At 42.4% G+C, this 22,506-nt stretch overlaps 1 protein-coding gene across 1 annotated transcript in view; it reads left to right on the top strand.

Annotated features, from left to right (window-relative positions):
* The window catches only part of LOC137250505 (vitellogenin-3-like), a 52,087-nt gene that overhangs the window by 12,335 nt on the left and 17,246 nt on the right, over positions 1-22,506 (top strand). The gene's annotated exons all lie outside the window — the stretch shown is intronic.

Below are 22,506 nucleotides of genomic sequence, written 5' to 3'. Positions count from 1 at the left end.
TATACCCGCGGCAGGTATGCCTGTCTTAAGAGGCGATTAAAATAAAAAATCGATTCAAGGAGCGGTGCAGCGCAACCCTCTCAAAGGATGATCCGCGTATTATATAGCTTCTCCAACCCAATTGTCAACCTCACATATCCGTGGTGATTCCTGTTTCACTAACAAACTCCTGATGGATCTAGGGGGTGGAAGGGCGGGATGGCCTAGAAGGTTTCATGTGGTCATAATAAACCGTTACCGAGATGGTCGGACTAGTGCATTTATGGTGCTTGTTACCGGAACGTACCAGATTTGCATCCGGCAAAGGACCATCAACATCGATAACACTCCGCAAGGCCTTCGGGGAGTGTCCTTACTGCTACAACAACAACAAAAAAAGAACCCACCCATAAGATTACCGAAATTATCGGAAGAATAAGCTAAGTTCATTAAGCCATGTCAATCCCTCTTACTATCCGTCTGTTGTTGGTGTTGTTGTTGTTGGGGTGTTAGAGGCGTTGGATCCACATTACAATTGAAGACATGGTTGGTGTCATGTGGGGACACATTGCAAGCAGGGCATTCATTTTGTTTGTCGGGGTTGATTCTGGATAGGTAAGAGTTTTTTAGAATGGACAATACTAATACGAATCCGCCAAGGATGGGGTGCGGAAGAAGGGCGCTTTTGATGGAAATCCGTCAAATCAATCTTCAGCACTCTAAGGCGGCTTCCGCAAATTTGTTGCTCTGCCTTGAAAAAGGCGGAGTGGATATAGTCCTTGTCCAGGAGCCGTGGCTGAGTAGTAACGGCAGTAAGATTTCTGGATTAAGGACTGGAAAATTCAACACCTTGGTGCATGGGGAGGCAAGTAGGCCTAGATCCTGTGTGCTTGTTAAAAAAGAGATTAAAGCTTTTATTCTCTCTAATTTCAGCAATGCTGACGTAACCACGGTCTGCCTCGAGCGAGGAAGTAATGAAATGTGGGTGGTCTCAGCGTACATGCCCCACGGGGACGTAGTGGGACCACCACCTGCGATACTGGGTGAAATCACCGCTGAAGCAAGGCGGAGAGGTGTTGGCGTGATCATCGGTGCCGATGCAAATGCCCATCATAGCATTTGGGGAAGCTCGGATACCAACACTAGAGGTGAGTCTTTATTTACTTTTATTGTAGATGAGGGACTTTGTATATGTAATAGGGGGAATGACCCGACTTTTATTACTGCGTTAAGGGAGGAGGTCCTGGACCTCACCCTGGTTAGTAGAGAACTGGAAGGTCGGATATCTGGATGGAGGGTTCTCAACGAGCACTCCTTCTCTGATCACCGATATATTCAGTTCTCAGTGAACGAAGAACGTCCCGGTAAAATATCTTTTAGGAACCCTAAAAGTACTAACTGGGACTTGTATTGTAGGAAGCTGGGAGAGCTACTGCCTGCGGTGCCTATCATTAGTTCGGGCCTGTCCGAATCTGAGATAGACGTTCTGGTGGAAAACTTCACCTCGGCAAGCAATAGCGCCTTTCAGCTGTCCTGCCCATTGAAAACTTACAGGGGAAGGGCAAGCCGCCCTGGTGGTCGGATTCTCTTGACGACATAAGAGCGTCCAGTCGGCGGCTCTTCAACAGAGCCAGGAGGAGTAAATTACCCTCGGACTGGGAGCTCTATAAGGTGAGTCTGGGGATTTATAAATATGAAATAAGGATAGCCAAGCGAGATGCATGGCGAAGCTTCTGCGAAAACGTAGAAGGCTGCAATGAATCCGCGAGATTTAGAAAAATACTCTCTAGGAACCCCGCTCCTCTGGGGTATCTGAGAGATGATGGTGGGGACTGGTCGATGAGTAGCGAGGAGTCCCTAAGGCTTTTACTGGACAATCATTTTCCCGATGTCCCAGTTGCGCAGGGATCTTCGCCTGCATGGTCGGCGGTCGTTGGCCATGCAGAAGTGCCTGCCATTCCAATACGGGAAAGTCAGATAACCTGGGCTATAGGGTCGTTCAAGCCCTATAAGTCTCCAGGCCCTAAGGATTTCAGGCCAATCAGTCTCTCGTCGTTTCTTCTTAAGACGTTTGAGCGGTTGATTGACCTGTACCTACGGGAAAGGATACCTCGGGGGTTACTGTCGGCTTCACAACATGCGTACTGCAAGGGCAGATCGACGGAAACGGCTCTCCATTCGATTGTAAAGCAAATAGAGGGGTCCCTAGAACACAAAGAGTATGCTCTGGGTGCCTTTCTAGACATCGAGGGAGCTTTTAACAATGTCTTACCGGGGTCAATCGAAAGAGCTCTGGTGGGTTTAGGAGTCGAGGCGGCTCTGGTTGAATTTATTAGCAAACTTCTATGCGGCAGAATTGTCGCAGCGGAGTGGGGAGGGGCCATAATTAAGAGGAAGGTGTGCAGGGGCACGCCACAGGGGGGTGTCCTATCTCCTCTCCTCTGGGTTGTGGTAGTCAACGAGCTTCTTGTGGAGCTGGAAGCCAATGGTTGTCGGGTGGTTGCCTATGCAGATGACCTCGCTATCCTAGTCAGAGGCAAATTTCTGGGCGCCCTGCGCGATGTTCTTCAGGGCTACCTGGATACTGTGGCTAGGTGGGCTGAATCATGTGGATTGGCGGTCAACCCGGGAAAAACGGAATTGGTCCTTTTCACAAGAAGATATAAGGTGCCCGATTTCAGAACTCCCTCGATTGGAGGGGTACCGTTGGTACTTTCTGATAGGGTTAAATATTTGGGGATTGTTTTGGACAAGAAACTGTCCTGGAGACCCTATGTGGAAGATCGGGCCAGGAAGGCCGCCATTGCCTTGTACTGCTGCAGAGGAGCTATTGGAAAGAGATAGGGACTCTCGCCAAGAATAGTACACTGGCTTTATGAGATGGTGGTCAAACCGATTCTGCTATATGGGGTGCTGGTCTGGTGGAAAGCACTGGACACGGCGAGCACCTCCAAAATGTTAGTGTCAGTGCAACGGACGGCGCTGAGCGGTATCAGTGGCGCTCTCAGAACAACGCCTACCTTGGCACTGAACGTCATGCTGAACATATACCCAGTAGATATTGCGGGAAAGGCGGCCGCGGCAAGGTCGTTGGTCAGGCTTCGTGATATGGGATATAGACTTTCTGACCGCGGACACTCTAGCCTTCTTACCAGTTTCGACTTCATCCCGGACAGAACGGACTACTGTATGCCGATAACAGCTCCCTATACAACCTTCACCCCAGTTATTCCAGAGAGAGAGGATTGGGGAAGAGGAATTATCTGGGGCATGGGACCGGTTAACTTGTTCACGGATGGGTCAAAGCTGGATGGAAAGGTTGGTGGGGGGGTCTTTTGTCAAGAGCTAAATTTAAGCCGCAAGTTTAAGTTGGCTGATCACTGCAGTGTATTCCAAGCGGAAATTGCTGCGATTAAGGATGCGGTGGATGGAATGCTATCCAGTGCTACCACGGTTAGGGAATTTAACATCTACTCTGATAGCCAATCGGCTATCAAGGCCTTGAGCTCAACTACAGTGCGATCGAGGGTGGTCTGGGAGTGCCTGACCTCGCTTGCGATTGCATCGAATTATTTTACAATTAAGATTATCTGGGTCCCGGGCCATAGTGATATCCCGGGTAACTGTCAAGCGGATCTCTTAGCCCGCATCGGTACAACTGAACCAGATGAAGATGGCTGTAGGGACTTCGGGATCCCGCTGGCCACCTGTGGATTGCTCCTCCATAGCTGGGCCTCGAATCAGCTCAGCAAACGTTGGGCGGATACCACGTCTTGCAGGGTAGCAAGATCTTTCTGGCCGAAAGTGGATGGCAGGAGGTCTGCTGAAATAATTGGGTTCACTAAGGCTCACCTATCAATGGTCATTGGGGTTTTGACAGGGCACTGTCCCATGGCTATCCATGCGGTACGTCTCAATATACTGGAAACTCCATCCTGCTGCAGCTGTATGGAGGATGATGAGGTGGAATCACCAAATCACTTTATGCTTGATTGTCCAGCTTTTGCCAGAATTAGGCGAAAGTACTTCTGTCGCGACTCACTTGGATCTCCCGAGGATATATCCAAAGTTGAGATCGGTATCATTCGGAGCTTTATCGTTGCTACCCAACGATTCTCTAAGTAGCTGGATCTAGGTCACCGTTATTTTTGGTGTATGTGGTATCACAACGGACCTTCGTGTTGTCCAAGTGAGCTATCCTTATCAGGGCAGCTACCACCTAACCTATCCTAAGAGTTTAGCATGTTACAGAACCCAGATCGAAGTTGAGCTAGAGTGACGCGCGTCTCCCTAGGGAGAAAGAGTTCCTCTTCTGCGAGTTCTGGGTATTTTTTTGAAGGCTTGGATTCACCGGGCAGTTCCTGGCATAGGTGTTCGACGCCTATTTGTGGATATCACTGAGTACCTGTTTGTTTTTTTATACTCAGTTGAGCAGCGCTCACAGAGTATATTAAGTTTGATTGGATAACGGTTGGTTGTACAGGTATAAAGGAATCGAGGTAGATATAGACTTCCATATATCAAAATCATCAGGATTGAAAAAAAATTTGATTGAGCCATGTCCGTCCGTCCGTTCGTCCGTCCGTTAACACGATAACTTGAATAAATTTTGAGGTATCTTGATGAAATTTGGTACGCATGTTCCTGAGCACTCATCTCAGATCGCTATTCAAAATGAACAATATCGGAATATAACCACGCCCACTTTTTCGATATCGAAAATTTCGAAAAACCGAAAAAGTGCAATAATTCATTACCAAAGACAGATAAAGCGACGAAACTTGGTACGTGAGTTGAACTTATGACGAAGAATAGAAAATTAGTAAAATTTTGGACAATGGGCGTGGAACGGCCCACTTTTAAAAGAAGGTAATTTAAAATTTTGCAAGCTGTAATTTGGCAGTCGTTGAAGATATCATGATGAAATTTGGCAGGAACGTTACTCCTATTACTATATGTACGCTTAATAAAAATTGGCAAAAACGGAGAACGACCACGCCCACTTTAAAAAATTTTTTTTTTTTTAAGTAAAATTTTAACAAAAAATTTAATATCTTTACAGTATATAAGTAAATTATGTCAACATTCAACTCTAGTAATGATATGGTGCAACAAAATACAAAAAATAAAGAAAATTTCAAAATGGGCGTGGCTCCGCCCTTTTTCATTTAGTTTGTCTAGGATACTTTTAATGCCATAAGTCGAACAAAAATTTCCCAAACCTTTTGAAATTTGGTAGGGGCATAGATTTTATGACGTTAACTGTTTTCTGTGAATATGGGCGAAATCGGTTGAAACCACGCCCAGCTTTTATACACAGTCGTCCGTCTGTCCTTCCGCATGGCCGTTAACACGATAACTTGAGCAAAAATCGACATATCTTTAATGAACTTAGTTCACGTACTTATCTGAACTCACTTTATCTTGGTATAAAAATGAACGAAATCCGACTATGACCACGCGTACTTTTTCGATATCGAAAATTACGAAAAATGAAAAAAGTGCCTTATTCTATACCAAATACGAAAAAAGGGATGCAACATGGTAATTGGATTGGTTTATTGACGCGAAATATAACTTTAGAAAAAACTTTGTAAAATGGTTGTGACACCTACTATATTAAGTAGAAGAAAATGAAATAGTTCTGCAGGGTGAAATAAAACACCCTTGAAATCTTGGCAGGTATTACATATATAAATATATTAGCGGTATCCAACAGATGATGTTCTGGGTCACCCTGGTCCACATTTTGGTCGATATCTGGAAAACGACTCCACATATACAAGTACCACCACTCCCTTTTAAAACTCCCATTAATACCTTTAATTTGATACCCATATCGTACAAACACATTCTAGAGTCACCCCCGGTCCACCTTTATGGCGATATTTCGAAACGGCGTCCACCAATAGAACTAAAGCCCACTCCCTTTTATAATACTCATTAACACCTTTCATTTGATACCCATATTGTACAAACGCATTATAGAGTCACTCCTGGTCCACCTTTATGGCGATATCTCGAAAAGGCGACCACCTATACAACTACCACCACTCCCTTTTAAAACCCTCATTAATACCTTTATTTTGATACCCATATCGTACAAACACATTCTAGAGTCACCCCCGGTCCACCTTTATGGCGATATTTCGAAACGGCGTCCACCTATAGAACTAAGGCCCACTCCCTTTTAAAATACTCATTAACACCTTTCGTTTGATAACCATATTGTACAAACGTATTCTAGAGTCAACCCTGGTCCACCTTTATGGCGATATCTCGAAAAGGCGACCACCTATACAATTACCACCACTCCCTTTTAAAACCCTCATTAATACCTTTAATTTGATACCCATATCGTACAAACACATTCTAGAGTCACCCCCGGTCCACCTTTATGGCGATATTTCGAAACGGCGTCCACCAATAGAACTAAGGCCCACTCCCTTTTATAATACTCATTAAAACCTTTCATTTGATACCCATATTGTACAAACGCATTCTAGAGTCACTCCTGGTCCACCTTTATGGCGATATCTCGAAAAGGCGACCACCTATACAACTACCACCACTCCCTTTTAAAACCCTCATTAATACCTTTAATTTGATACCCATATCGTACAAACACATTCTAGAGTCACCCCCGGTCCACCTTTATGGCGATATTTCGAAACGGCGTCCACCTATAGAACTAAGGCCCACTCCCTTTTAAAATACTCATTAACACCTTTCGTTTGATACCCATATTGTACAAACGCATTCTAGAGTCACCCCTGGTCCACCTTTATGGCGATATCTCGAAAAGGCGACCACCTATACAATTACCACCACTCCCTTTTAAAACCCTCATTAATACCTTTAATTTGATACCCATATCGTACAAACACATTCTAGAGTCACCCCCGGTCCACCTTTATGGCGATATTTCGAAACGGCGTCCACCTATAGAACTAAGGCCCACTCCCTTTTAAAATACTCATTAACACCTTTCGTTTGATACCCATATTGTACAAACGCATTCTAGAGTCAACCCTGGTCCACCTTTATGGCGATATCTCGAAAAGGCGACCACCTATACAATTACCACCACTCCCTTTTAAAACCCTCATTAATACCTTTAATTTTATACCCATATCGTACAAACACATTCTAGAGTCACCCCCGGTCCACCTTTATGGCGATATTTCGAAACGGCGTCCACCAATAGAACTAAGGCCCACACCCTTTTATAATACTCATTAACACCTTTCATTTGATACCCATATTGTACAAACGCATTCTAGAGTCACCCCTGGTCCACCTTTATGGCGATATCTCGAAAAGGCGACCACCTATACAACTACCACCACTCCCTTTTAAAACCCTCATTAATACCTTTCATTTGATACCCATACCGTCGAAACAAATTCTAGAGTCAACCCTGATCCACCTTTATGGCGATATCCCTAAATGGCGTCCACCTATAGAACCCACTCCCTCATAAAATACTATTTAATGCCTTTCATTTGATACACATGTCATACAAACATATTCCAGGGTTTCCCTCGGTTCATTTTCCTACATGGTTATTTTCCCTTATGTTGTCACCACAGCTCTCAACTGAGTATGTAATGTTCGGTTACACCCGAACTTAACCTTACTTACTTGTTTCTTCATACAGCTGTATTCTCAGGTGCCCTATTTCCTCATAGTGCCTACGGAGATGACCCCGTAAGCCCCTGGGAGGTGTAGCCTCATCAACCAGATGTTATGGTGTTCTGGGGACATAAGAAGATAGCTCGTAGCGGTTCTGAAGGCAGTATTTTGGCAGGCCTGTATTTTCTTCTAGTGAGTAACCTTTAGGCTTGGCGACCATATCGGGGCAGGTAGAATGCAATCGGTCGGCCAATTGCTTTGTAAGTAGCAACGAGCGTTTCTTTGTCTTTAATCCAAGTGGGTAAGGTCGCCGATTATTTGGTCGGTGGCAATGTCAGGTTTCGCGAGGTGAAGAAACTAGAGATACCAGGGAGATGGTCCTTTATTTTGTTACAAAGCTCATAGATCTGTGGGCCTGGACATGTGCCCATTATTGTGCAGTCATCGGCGTAGGAAACGTTAGTGACTCCTTCTGGTGGTGAAGGTAGTTTTGATATGTAGAAGTTAAACAGAAGTAGGGATACCCCCTGTGGCACCCCTTGTTAAATTCGTCTTGGATTGGATGTTATGTACCTGAATGGTACCGGTGCTTGCCGACCAGACAGAGAATTTGCGGTTAACCTTTTGAGACTTGGGAGAAGGGGAGACCCTTTCAGGTCTTGCAGTAATGTGCCGTGGATGACCGTATCAAAAGCTTTTGACATGTTTAACGCAACGGGTACTGTTCTATGGTGGCGGTTTTTATTTAATCCGCAAATTATCTGTGTGTTAATGGCGTTGAGCGCGCTGGTAGTGCTATGTAATTTTCGGAAGCCATGCTGATGATTGGCAAGATACAAATTTGCATTGAAACGGGGAAGCAGAATAGCTTCAGGTTTCTTGGCTACTGGCGATAGGAGAGATTCGGACGATAAGAATCTAAGCTGGTTTCCCGGGCTTTAGTATGGGGAGGTGGTCAGATGCCAATGTTCCCATCGGTTGCTAGTTGGCACAGTTTACTAGACCTACGCTCACGATGAATAGATCTGGCGAAATGTGACAGATTCCTACCAAACGAGTGGGGGTGTCTCCGTTTATTGTGCAGGACGTCGTTTTCTCTATTTAGTCCAGCAACATCTCACCGCTGCTGTCCGCCTGTAGGTTAGAATGCCATAGGTCGTGGAGGACATTGAAATCGCCTAAGATAATGAGATTATCATCAGTGAATAGTGTGCTGATGTCAGGACACTATCCAATGGGGTAGCAGGTGATAGGAGGGATGTAGATGTGGACGACTTCTAAGTTTTCATCGCCTGACCGGACAGATATGCTTTGACGTTCCAGGACACTACCCTGCGGCCGATATCGGGAACAAATAGAGTATATTGCAGTGAACGTCATACCCAGAGCAGGTCTGCAGAGCAGATCCTGATATGAGTTTGATCTCTTCGATAGCGTCAATGCGGATGTTCTGCCGCTTAATGAAATAACTATTTTTATGATCTTCCCGGTTAACCCATTACAGTTTAACTGCAGAATTCTGAGTTGAGGGAGGCCAAGATGCAATTGCTGTTATGGCCCTGGTACTGGACGTCCCTGGGTAAGCATTGGGGTACCCGGTGTAGTTGGGTTTGTGTCCTGGCAACAACATGTAGGAGAGTGGAACGGTCCAAGGCAGGAGCTGCATTGGGCAGGTGTCTTACACATATATATTCTATGCTGGCAAACGGTACAAAACGTGGTAGGGACTAAGACTCTGTTTCCCTGACCTACTCGAATGCTAGTTTCGGAAAGACGGGGGGCGCGGGCTGATGCCGTCCATTGCTACCGATTCAACTACGGATATTGTAGTTATGAGTTGGATCGGCCGTATGAGATGGTGGCGCCATGAAGTGGAAGAAGTATCGGGTACTTGTTGTGGCTTGTTGATCAACGGGTCTGCTAGGATGTAGTGGTGGGGGGGCTAAGGCGCAGACTACGAGGCGCCCTCGGGCGTGAACAGCAAGGAGCACAAAATTTTTTACAAAAGTTACGGGTTTTATTATTATTATTATTATTATTAATAAGTCATTGGACAAAAATCCCTATAGACTATAGAATCTAAGAAAGTATTACATACAGCATAATTGTAATTAAAATATACAGCTTAAAAAGCGGAGCTCAAAATTATCAAAAAATCGGCTCTTGGAAGCGAAAAATGAAGAGAGACTTTTTTACATAGTACATTGAACTCACAAGTAGCGCGATTAACAGGAGCATAACTAGCATAATTTGTTCTGAAGTTATCTCCATAGAAAGGAAAGAAATTCCGAAGAAGTCGTTGGGGAATATTAAAGCGAATCCTTTCCAACAGATCAGGACAGTCAATAACACCCTTAGTAACATTGTATACAAAAGTTAAACAGAGTATAGATCGCCGACTCTCAAGTGACTTGAGCCCTAGGATCATAAGCCGAGAAGAATAGGATGGCATGGCTTCTGAAAAGTTTAATGGACGAAGACCATACTTTAGTACAATTTTCTGTATCCTCTCGATTCTATTTATGGCTAACTGAGTACAAGGCCTCCAAAAAAATACAGCATATTCAATGTGCGACCTAACAAACGAGGTATATAAAAGTTTGATTGTATAAGGATCAGAAAATTTGGAGGTATTAAGCCTAACAAAACCAAGCATGGAGCAAGATTTGGAAGTTACATAATTAATATGACTATTAAAAGAAAACTTACTATCAAAGAGGACACCAAGGTCTTTAATCTCACTTACGCACTGAAGTTCGCAATCAGAAATATTATCCCAGCCAGCATTTTTTGAAAATTTTGATCAAAAAATATTCAAATATCATACCCCCAGATGATTAAAAACGTTCAAATTTAAAAGCATTTTCTGTTCGAAAATTAACGTATCGTCGGGAGGAAAATGTACCATAAATGTGATTATTCTTGAATAATCATTTATGATTCATATTTCGAAACGCTTTTTGTTCATATCTGATATCATTGTAAAATTGGGCTTTAATTGTTTTAGAGTAATATTTGAATGCTTTTCACGGTCATTTTCTGATCATATTCGTGAACATATTTCAATCATTTTGGTTGAGATTTTTGAATCATTTTTGAATGCGATTATCATGCATTTATTCTTCATATCTCATACAAAATAAGATACTACATGCTAATCTTATTTCATCACGGGAAGAAAGCATGCGGAAGTGAGCATCAGCTGTGATTGTCAATATCTTAAAATACGATATGGTACGGGATGTTGAAGCCATATCCAGGTACATATGTCAAGAGAGTTTCACTTACCTGGGGTTGAAATAGTTCACAACTTTTGTATTGTCCAACTATTTATGTATTTTCTGGGAAACCGAAGGTGGAGAAATGGTTGGGGAAACCTTCGGGCAAGATCAGCATTTGCATTACATTGTCTTGAAGAATGTCTTAATAATAAAAATTTTATATACATATTTTTTCTGGACTTCATGAATCATGATTGAAAAAATGTGTGTATGTGAAAAAATAAGATTTTCAATGAAAAGTAAAATTTTAACAAGTATAAAATTCATTATTCAGTCAACAAAGATTGTCAGAAAAGATTCAGAAAGCTGAATGAAAAGTGGTTAAAATTTTTTATCACCTAAAGTAATCATATTTGATTCAAATATGATTCCAAAATGTGATTGAAAAACTATATTCAGTTTTTGATCATCAAAAGTATTCATATTTGATTATTTCTTTTGTTCAGTTGTATGATAACTCATTATTTAGTCAGAAAGAGTAATCAAATTGTATTGAAATGTAGGGAAATTCAAAATTTAATCACCTAAATGCTGAGTGGGATACCTTTTGCGCAAGACGGAAGTTGACTTAGAGTAGGTCATATGGAAACATTTAGACGGATTAAGAGACAGACGTGAGATACCACTGATATAATTTATTGATATCACTTTGCAAGTTTAGAACATCATCAGGTGTCTTGATTATTGAGATTATCTTTAAGTCATCTGCATACAACAAACACTTAGAAAATGAAAAACAACTACTAATGTCATTAATAAATAAAATGAAAAATAGTGGTCCTAATATACTTCCCTGAGGAACACCAAAGATTGCTACAAAGGAACTAAAGGATACACCATCAAAAGTGGCCACACACTGTCGATTGGATAGATAAGAATTAATCCTTAGGAGAAAAGAGGAATGGAATCCAAAACAACTCAACTTCTTAATTAAGACACTATGAGAAACTCTGCCAAAAGCTTTAGCAATCTCTGTATAGATACAGTCTACCTGAAAACCACCTGAAAATGACGCAATGCAGTATTCACTAAAAACCGCAAGGTTGGAAATTGTAGATCTGTGAGCGACAAAGCCATGCTGGTACGGAGATATCAGGGATTTAACTGCAAAACTTAGTTTTGCCCTGACGGCATGCTCGAAAATTTTAGAAATGGTGAATGGTAGAAAACAGGCGCAACGGAAGTAACCTTCCAATCATCAATGAAAGTACCAGGCGATAGGGACTTGTTGAATATCAATCTCAAAGGAAAAACTAAGGAAGGGCAATTTTTTATCAAGACTGGGGAAAATTCGTCAACATCTGTCTGAGATGATGGTTTAAGCTCCGAAATCGCTATACTAATATCCTCAGATGATAATAAAAGGGACCCGAAGTTTAGAGCAGAGTTTGGGCTGATCGAAAAATTAGGGTACTGATTACAATCATCCGGTGAAAAATTGGATTGAAAGAACTCAGCAAATAAGTTGGCTGAATCGCTTGGAGTTTGCGCTGTGGTACCATCAAGGTAAACGCCAGTGGGAATACTGGAGCAACCTCTTTTCGACTTTATATAATTCCAAAAAGTGTTGGGATTAGACTTAATATTGGACTCAATATTATGGATGTAGTTGGCGTACAGGGATTTGTTCAAGTTATTGAAATATTTTACATATTGCTTATATTTAATGAAGAAAATATGGTTTTTTGTGAGTTACAATTTTTTAGAGCATTTATTTTTTAGATTCCGCAGTTTTAGTAAACCCTTAGAATACAATGGAAATTGTAAGAACTTTGCTTTTTAACTGGAATCCAATCCAAGCAGTGCTTGAGCACGCAAGGTTTGAAACTAAAAAAGCTATCTGAGGTATCAAGACCCCCAAGTAACTGCTCCCAATTTATATCAAGTAGAAAATCATTAAAACTCGGAAAGTCGCAACAAGAATAACTAAAAGTTACTTTACTATCCAAAGGTACCGAGAAGAAATTGCAGAATTTGAATTCAATATGCAGGGGTAAATTATGCCTGTCCTTAGGAGTTATTGGATCCGTGCACTCGCAGACTTCACAACAAATATTGTCACTAACACATAATAGATCAAATAGCCGATTTTGGGAATTAAAATACGTATTAATTTGACTTAAGTTAAGACTAAGATCATTATCAATGAAATACGATTCATGATTTGAAACAAGATGATTCGGTGTGAGACCACAATTCGAAGCACTAGCTGACCATTGAACGTTAAACATGTTAAAGTCACCAAGCACGCAGAGATGGCTATCGTGTAGATTGTTGAGAACCACAGAAATAATATTATCAGCATGTGCTTTGTATAGCTCAAATGAGATGCCAGGTGGTACATACGACACCAGTAGATGTGAAGATCGTTGCGAAGTAGGACCTTTAACACATATGCAAATTTGATCAAGCAGAGAATCACAATTGTTTAGTGGAACTAAAAACGCACACAATTGCCTTTTGACTGCGATTAGTACACCTCCACCACGAAGGCGACCAGTTTTACCAGCATCTCGATCTTTCCGAAAAACATTGTAAATATTTAAGTCAAAGAACTCACTGTCAAAAAAGTTTTCATTAAGCCACGTCTCAATGATAACAAAGACATCGTAATCTATTTGTGAACTGAAGTTATGCACGATATCAGACTTGGTCCTCATACCGGAAACATTGTGGAAATATATTTTTAGTCCACAGTTATTATTATTACACCTTACTACTTCTGTTGTGGTTTTTTCTAAGACTTTAGAAAAAACTGAAAAGGCTTTACAGTGACATTTTTAGGCCAAATATCCGAAATTAATAATTTATCATATTCAGACTCCGGCACCCTCAGTTTAAAGTTAATTTTATGCCGAGTAGAAATTAAGATGTCTTTTTTCAATAATCTAAAACACCGCTTCAGATACTGAGGTCGAAAATGAAGCTAGGTGTAGCCATTTAAGGCGAGCAGCAATGACGAGTTCTGTGGAAGCATTTGTACCGCTTATACAAACTTTGTTAATATTATTATTATTTTTGGAGGTCTACCAGAACATCCCGTCCGATGCAATCATCCCTTGCACGTGACACACTGACAAGAGTGTGACCGTCCTAAAAATATTCTTTTCCGGCAAACGCAGCAAAAGCATTTCTTTGGACTGGGGTCAGGTACAGGTCCGGATTGGGTTCGATATCTTCCCGGAGCAGGAGAATATGGCACAGTCCCGCTGCAAGAATCTGTTGGGAGGATGACAAATTGTCGTCTGTCACTCTGTCTGCTTAAACGAAAAATATTATTTCAATTTTTTAGGTATCGTAGTGAAAGTCGGTGAGCGGGTTTATAAAACTGGTAAGATAAGGAATGCTGCACAGCTTTGGAAAAGAAGGACGCCGCAAACGTGGTATTAGAGAAAGACGTAAAACTTGTTAAACCAAAGAGGATAAATACAATAAGAGCCGTCACTCGTTATTTTGTGGCGAGTATCTCGCTGGAAATTGAAAAAATTGATGCCGAATGTTTTCTGAGAGGGACATTTTTAATTGTCTCGCATTCATCCATGCCGTGTAGGCCCCTTGTGGAACTGTGATTTTTGGAAAGAGAATTAAATAAATTAATTAAATACAGTCGAAAAATAAACACAAATACCCCACGAAAATGTATAGAAGACATTTATAAACATCTCGCCCAAAAAAAAAGTAGCGACTACCTCTCAGTATACATCGAGTAAATGCCAAAAAAATAACGAGTGACGGCTCTTATTGTATTTATCCTCTTTGGTTAAACCAGCAAAAGCAAAATGCCCGACAATGTATACAACCTTAGATGCAGGAACTTCTTATTGTACGCAACTTTGTAACGATAGCGGTTGTAAATGAAGTAAAACACACTAGTTTTGTATAAACTTTTAAATAATTACTTCAGCGGGTGGCACTATGTAAATTACATTCAGTGAAAAAAAGCAGAAGAAGTCTCAAAAAATGGCATTTCATATTCATGTCTTATCTTTCATTACATTCCTTCGCATTGGAATAACAGGGTTGCCAGATGAGCACGAACATACCGGCCGCCTTGAACGACCGATAAGAGTTCGAAATTAAATTCATGTTTACAAATTGAATTCACATTTCAATTACTAAAAATATCTTAGATAGTTAAATATTTACATTTCAAATACGTATGTATTAAGAGATCAACATTACAGTACAGACTCCTCTTGTGTTGGCAGCAACGTTAGTTTCGCTATAGGCCGAACCAATTCACCATCGGCAATCTTCAGTCTTACTACACGTACTAATCCGTCTGCGCCAGGATGACACTGAATGACACGCCCAAGTCGCCATTAATAGGTGGGATAGTTGGATCGTGAATGATAACGACGTCATCTTCCTTTAGATTTGCGGAGGAACGAAACTATTTAGCCCTTTGTTGTAGGTTGACGAGATATTCGTTTCGCCAACAGGACCAAAAATGTTGTTGCATTGCGCTAATAGCTTGCCATCTTTGACGCAACCTTCATGAGAAATTTTCGGTATCAGGTGCAGGCAGCGCCTTGATTGGTTCACCAATCAAGAAATGACCAGGGGTGAGAACTTCCAGGTCATCAGCATTAGCAGAGTACCAATAGAGCGGTCGAGAGTTGACGCAAGCTTCAATTTTCGTCAACAGCGTAGAAAATTCTTCGTATGTAAATAATGAATTACCCAGAGCTCGTTTCAGGTGATATTTAACTCGCTTCACCCCTGTCTCCCAATAGCCACCCATATGTGGCACGCTCGGCGGGTTAAAGTGCCATGTAAATTACATATTTGCCAGATACGAGGTAACTTTTTCATCTCTCAAGCAGCGGTGGTAGGCGGCGTATAACTCTTTCTCAGCAGCTACGAAATTGGTGCCGTTGTCCGAAAAGACATGCTGGCAATAACCCCTTCTATTTATAAATCTCGAAAGAGCGGCAATAAACGCTGGTGAGGAGAGATCTCCGACGAGTTCGAGATGCATTGCCCCAGTACTCATGCATATCAAACTGCATATATATGCCTTGCATGATTTAGCTTTTCTGCCTTGAGAGAACTTGATAAAATAGGGTCCTGCAAAGTCGACAGCGCTGTGCAAAAACACCGATAACTTGCTAGGCGGCTGCTTGGCAGATCCGACATTGCTTGATCTAGCGGTTGACGGTTTATACGTTTACATTTTACGCAGTTTTGGTAGACTGCGCGAACGAGATTCCGAGAACTCATAACCCAAAAACAACGTTGAAGAACGGTTTGCATAATTTGCGGACCGGCGTGAAGCGTGCTGCGATGAATGTCGAGAACTATTAGCTTAGCCAGGACTGAGTTTTTCGGTAGGATTATACGGTGTTTGACGTCTGCAGAGACCGAAGCACGTTTTATCCTCCCGCCAACACGGAGAATGACCTCAGGATCCAAAAACGGTTGAAGCCGGATTAGAGTACTTCGCAATGGTATAGGTTTGTTTGACCTGCAAGAAACAATTTCTTTCGGAAAAGCGTTAGTTTGGATATACTTTGCCAGAGTATTTTCAGCGTGACGAATTTCACCGCAGGCGAGAGCGCCAGTAGTGCGTTGACTGCTGATTGTTTGTAGATTTTTGATGAAGCGTATAGCGTAGGCCATAATCCTCTTTAGTTTAGTGTACAAATTATATCTTGCTAATAGGTCCCACTTTTCTGTTGCTTGAGTGAGATGCGATGCGGACTTGGTATTTCATAATTTGGAACTAGCAGTTGGATCGAGTTTCATCAGTTGTTCCAAATCTTCGTTCGTCTGACGTTGCCACTAATTTTCACCTTCAGATAACCAACTTGCGCTGGCCATCAAAGACAATGCGCGAGTAGATACGAAGGAGTTAATCCCCTAGATGCGCAGTCCGCTGGATTATCCTCTGAATGGCCGTGTCACCAACACTGAGGAGCCAAAACTTCCTGCACAGCGTCTACGCGGTTCGCTACGAAGACTGATCATCGACTTGGATGACTTTTTAACCAAGCTAGCGTTATAGTCGAGTCAGTCCACGCATATAACTTTTTCATATTACCACCGAAGCTTGATCTGCTTGACAAGTTTAGCGCCTAGGTGCGCTGCGCACAATTCTAAGCGTGGAAGGGTCGTACTTTTTAAAGGCGCGAATTTTGCGCGTGCGGCGACTAAAACTACTTTAAATTTTCCATCGAGTATTTGCGTGCGACAGTAAAGTGCGGCAGCGTAGGCGCGTTGCGATGCGTCCGTGAAGACATGGAACTCAGCGTGATCGTAAATTTCCGGTGCCAATCCAACGATTTAGTTTGAGTGCAGTGAGTTCAGGCAACTGCTGACGGTAAGCAAGCCATTCCTTCGCGACATCGACAGGCACTGGTTTGTCCCAATCAACATCCGCTCGCCAAATTCGCTGCAGCCAAATTTTCGATAAAATTGTACAAGGTGGGATTAATCCGAGTGGACCGAAGATTTTACTTGAATCCAACAAAAAAGTTCTTTTCATAAGAACTGCAGGCAGTGGTGTTAAGTTCACTCCTATCGATAAAGAATCGTCGCTCGTGTTCCAAATAGTACCCAATGTACGTACTTCATCGCCGTCAGCCAACAAGTGCGAAATTTGTTTCGATGCGTGCGGTATATTTTCCTTAAGCCCTTTGCAATTTGTAGCCCATTTACGTAACTCGAACCCAGCGTTAGATAGAACTACGGTTATATGACTTTGCAGCTTCATAAGTTCGTCGATAGAAAACGATCCCGTGAGGAGATCGTCCATATAAAAATCGCACATGATGACTCTAGCGGCTTCTTTGTGCTCTTCATCGGCATCTAAAGCTGCTTGGTGCAGAGAACCTACGGCCAGGTGTGAAGCCGAAGCGACGCCGTAAGTTACACGGAGCATTCGATAGTCTCGAATAGGTTCGGTTGGTGCATCACGCCAAACTATGCGTTGGTAGTCAGCATCTTCTTCATATACATGAACTTGCCGATACATTTTTTCGACGTCGGCCATCATAGAGCAGCGATGAGTCCGAAAACATACCATTATAGAGAACAGATCCTCTTGTAGTTGTAGGCCTATCATCAAAGCGTCGTTTAACGAGAAACCGGTCGATGTTTTCATCGAAGCGTTAAAAACCACTCTACGTTTAGTGGTGGAACTAGTGTCTTTTACCACAGCATGGTGTGGCATGTAGTAGCTTTTATGCGGTAGCGCGTTACCCACGAGCTCCATGTGACCCATACTTAAGAGATCCCGCATAAACTCGGCGTATTGTCGACGTAGCTCGTCATCCATAGCGAAACGTTTTTCCATTCGTAGCAAACTTCGTATAGATATGTTTCTCGCCTCACCTAAAGGCACAGACTTCTTAAAAGGCAGGCGAACTATATAGCGCCCATCTTTGGCGCGGCGGCAATGCTGGCGAATGTGCTTTTTGCAAGCCTCTTCTTCAACAGTTAAAAATTGCTTAGGCGGAAACTCCTCGAGTTCCCAGAACTTACTCTCTATTTAATGAGTGGCATATCACAATGAAGTGAGAGAAGACCAGTATTGGGACTGGATGAACGCATGGCCTTTCCGAAAAGTACCCAACCGAAAACTGTGTTTTGTGCCATAGGTGTATTAGGCGGCCCCTTACAGAGCCCAGATAGCAAAAATTTGTCCATTTCGTCCATCCCTATTAAAACATCGATAGGGCCAGGTTTGGCGTAGTGCCGATCAGCGAGATCGAGATTTTGTATGTGCGGCCAAGATGGCATCTGTACACAAACGCTAGGTAGATCCTTTGTGATCTTCAATAATATAAGCGAATTGATTGTAAAATTCGTAGGAAGAAATCGAGGTGTGAGTGAGAGCACCGTCTCTCCTTTAACTTGACCACCATCTGACGAACCAATCCCAGTCACATAAGCTGCCGCAGGTTTTCTAGGTAAACGAAGGCGTCGGATGCAGGCCTCTGTCACGAAGGATGCATGTGAGCCGTTGTCAAACAACACTCGTGCGGGTTCCCATCGACCTGCATGGTCTTGCAGGTAGACTTCCGCAGTTGCCAACAAGATGGCCTTGTCAGCCTCAGCGTGGTGAGATGCTACAAAACCAAGATGCGGTGCCTCAGGGTTGGCATTTATAGACGACGTTGCGGTTGAATCATTCATTGCTGAAGACGTAGAATTTTGTATAAAAAGATTGCTTTGCGGCTTTACGAACGGAGAAGCATGCACATTTAGATCAGCACCGGAGGTGTTACTTTCATTGCCACCATGAAGTAGGGTGTGATGTCGACGTCGGCAGATGTTGCATACTGATGAACTACGACACCTTGCTGTAAAATGACCTTTTCTCAAACAATTGAGGCAAGCGCTGTGTTTCTTAATAACTGCATACCTAGAAGAGGCATATAATTTACGAAAACTTGGGCAAGCGTAGATGTTGTGTTTTGCATTGCAATGCATACAGGGTGCTGCGTTCGCTACTAGATTTGGAAGACGGTGTGTGCTGCTCACCAACCCCACGAAGGACGTTTGTTGTAGTCTTCGCTGCTACTTTGAGCTGACGCGCTCCTTGGGATGTCGCCGACAGTGCAGTAGTAGTCGGCAACATTTCCAGCGAGCGAGCGCGCATTTCTAAAAATTCGACCAACTCTTCGAAGGTAGGCAAAGCATCCTTGACTAACGAAAGCTCCCATTGTTTTCTAGTCTCGTAAGCCAGTTTTGAAACCGTGATGTGAATGAGCCAGTCGTCCCAAAATTCGACAGGCCTACCTAACGCACGAAGTGAACCAACGTGCTGCATAGTGACGTTTAGAATTAGCTTAATAGCCTTACCAGTATCTCGCGGTGCTTTTTCGATCACGAAAATAGCTTTAAAATGAGCCTCGACCACGACACGCAAAACTTTGTACCGTGCGGTGAGTAACTCCCACGCCGCACTGTAGTTGGCAATGCATATTTGTAGACTAATTACAAGTTGAAGTGCCTCCCCTTGAAGACAGTTACGCAAATAATGCAATTTCTGACTATCAGACAAGCTCGCATTTTTATGCACGAGTGACTGAAAGACGTCGTGAAAAGCCAGCCAATTTGTAGGATTACCGCTAAAAGTGGGTAACTGTAGCTTAGGTAGTTGAACTGGAGACGATGAAAAACTTGTTGCCGTAGGTAGACGCGGGGTTTCAGGGGTTCCGATGAGACGTTTGAAATTCGCCTTTGCTGTAATATACCATTCTTCTGCCTGTGCACGCGATTGCTCTTCAACGACTGCGTTTTATTCACCGCACGACAACTCTACTTCTTGTTGAGCGTCAGCGAATTGGAGCCACTGCTCCTCGAGAAGTTGTAGATATGTTTCTACCGATTCCTTATCTAAGGCTAACTCATCCTTTTTGCTTGTTACCACATATCGCTTGATTGCATTCAATATAGAATCGCATACCTTTAGTTTTGACATGGCGTGATTTGCAAATTTGGGGTTATGTTATACACGTGAAAATGTTACTACTAAATGTGTATTTAAACCCACACTTGTACCAGAAAAAACCTTTGATTAGCTTTAGAAAAGTTTTACGTAGTTTTATAACCTTTTTTCAGCATACAAAATTCAATTCCGATGAAATTTAGTTGCAGATTGTGACTCGCAACTATGTATGTATGTACGTGTGCCAGCACTATCCGGCTCAGGGGACCAGCTTGTTGCGTACAACAAGCAAAACAAATGTATGTTGGGTTATTAAATTATGATGTATACGACGACCTTAGATGCAGGAACTTCTTATTGTACGCAACTTTATGCATTTATTTTGTATAAACTTTTAATTAATTACTTTAGCGGGTTGCACTATGTAAATTACATTCATTAAAAAAAAAAGCAAGAAGTCTCAAAAAATGACATTTCATATTCATGTCTTTTCTTTCATTACATTCCTTCGCATTGGAAAAACAGGGTTGCCAGATGGGCACGAACAACCCTTGGCAAAGTGAAATTAAAATACCTTGCGCTTGTCTTCTAAGTTTCGCTGTCCACTTTTGTCATTCCAAAAAATTTGAAAATGACAAGACTGGTACTGCTATCAAAGTCTGAAAAACCAGCTAACGAAGGAGGCTAATATGGTGCGATATCTCTGATATCTCCAGTCGCTAACACATTTGAAGCCATTTTTTCTTAACCGCAAGTAGCCCCACCCAACCCTATTATAGAACAGTAGTTGTAACACTAGACTTATCAAAAGCTTTTCACACAATCACATCACGTTACTGCAAAACTTGGAAAGGTGTTCCCTTCTACCTAGGCTGAAAAGATGGATATCAAATTATCTGTATGTGCAGGCATTGCTACGTACACCGTACCATTGGTACAACGTATCACCAAAACTAAGGAGAATTATAAAAGAGGTGCCACAGGGTGGTTTATTGTCTCCGCTTTTGTTTAATATTTACATATCGAAGCTTGTTTCTCTAACTGAAAAAGTTACCATTGTTAATTACGCCGATTGCTACGCGATAATAGCGATAGGTTCTGGTCCTTTATTGGTGATTCATGGTGTACCTAGTATTCGAGTCTTTTCGTCTAGCGAAGAATATCAAAATCACCGAACAAGTCTTCGGCAACCATATTCACTACGTGGACGACGCAATTACGCTACCGACTATCCGGCCACAAGAAGAACTGGAAGCGACGTTCGATAATGACCTACATTTTGGCGAACATGCAGCCACAATTGCACTTAAAGTTCAGAGCCGCACTCGCAAAACTGGGGTCATAAGGAACAAAGAAACGCTTATAACTGCATAAAGAAATTGGCCTGCCGCGTATCTCCGATATAGCTACCGAGCAGGAAAGGAACACAATTGGGGTAACCGTAGTTTTGTTACAACCCCGCGCTAACTACTGCGTTTCCCAAACATCTTCTACACAGTCAGGCGGGAATACTTCCCATAAAGTAGAAAGAAATGCTAAACAATAAGTTTTTGTTGAATACACAGAAATCTGGCCGACCTAACAAACATTTGATTGAAGAGGCTCCGCCTCCCAGTAACACGAAGAGTCATCTCCGCAATCGCGGTTTCGCGAAAAGAGCATAAATAGGGCCGCAGAGTCACGGCAAAGCGTCGGAAAAGTCCCATGCCTATAAATGTGCGGCGAATCCTGTTTTCAATGTCAACTACCCTGAGCTCGCATTTGCGGAGAGCAGTCTTGCCATTGAGAGCGATCTCAGCTTGGCATATCTTCGATCTGGATACCGTAAGAAATCCACCTCTCTTATCCGGAATCAGCGTGACAAAGGAAATATATGCGCAGCATTCAATGTGTGCCCACATGACACCACCCCTATTTTCAATTGCAATGTGGAACCAACGCTTCTACCACCCATGTCCCTTTAGTCCAACCCTGTTGAAATTTTAACATTCATTGGACCTCTATTAGGGGGTATTGATGACAATTGTTAGTGATCGCATTCATTGGATGGGGTGGAACACTGCTACACCAACAACAACAATCATTAAGGGATTTCTATTTGAAGTCCTATCGTTCACGATGTTTGGTAACAAACCGGTAAACCGTCGATAACATTTCGATAACGTTTGTTATTGATAATGATTTATAATAATTCGACAAGAGATCGATAGCTCG

This window comes from Eurosta solidaginis, chromosome 4 (genome assembly GCF_040869045.1).
Source record: "Eurosta solidaginis isolate ZX-2024a chromosome 4, ASM4086904v1, whole genome shotgun sequence".
NCBI classification, from domain to species: Eukaryota; Metazoa; Arthropoda; class Insecta; order Diptera; family Tephritidae; genus Eurosta; species Eurosta solidaginis.
This window is presented reverse-complemented; position numbering and strand designations above follow the sequence as displayed.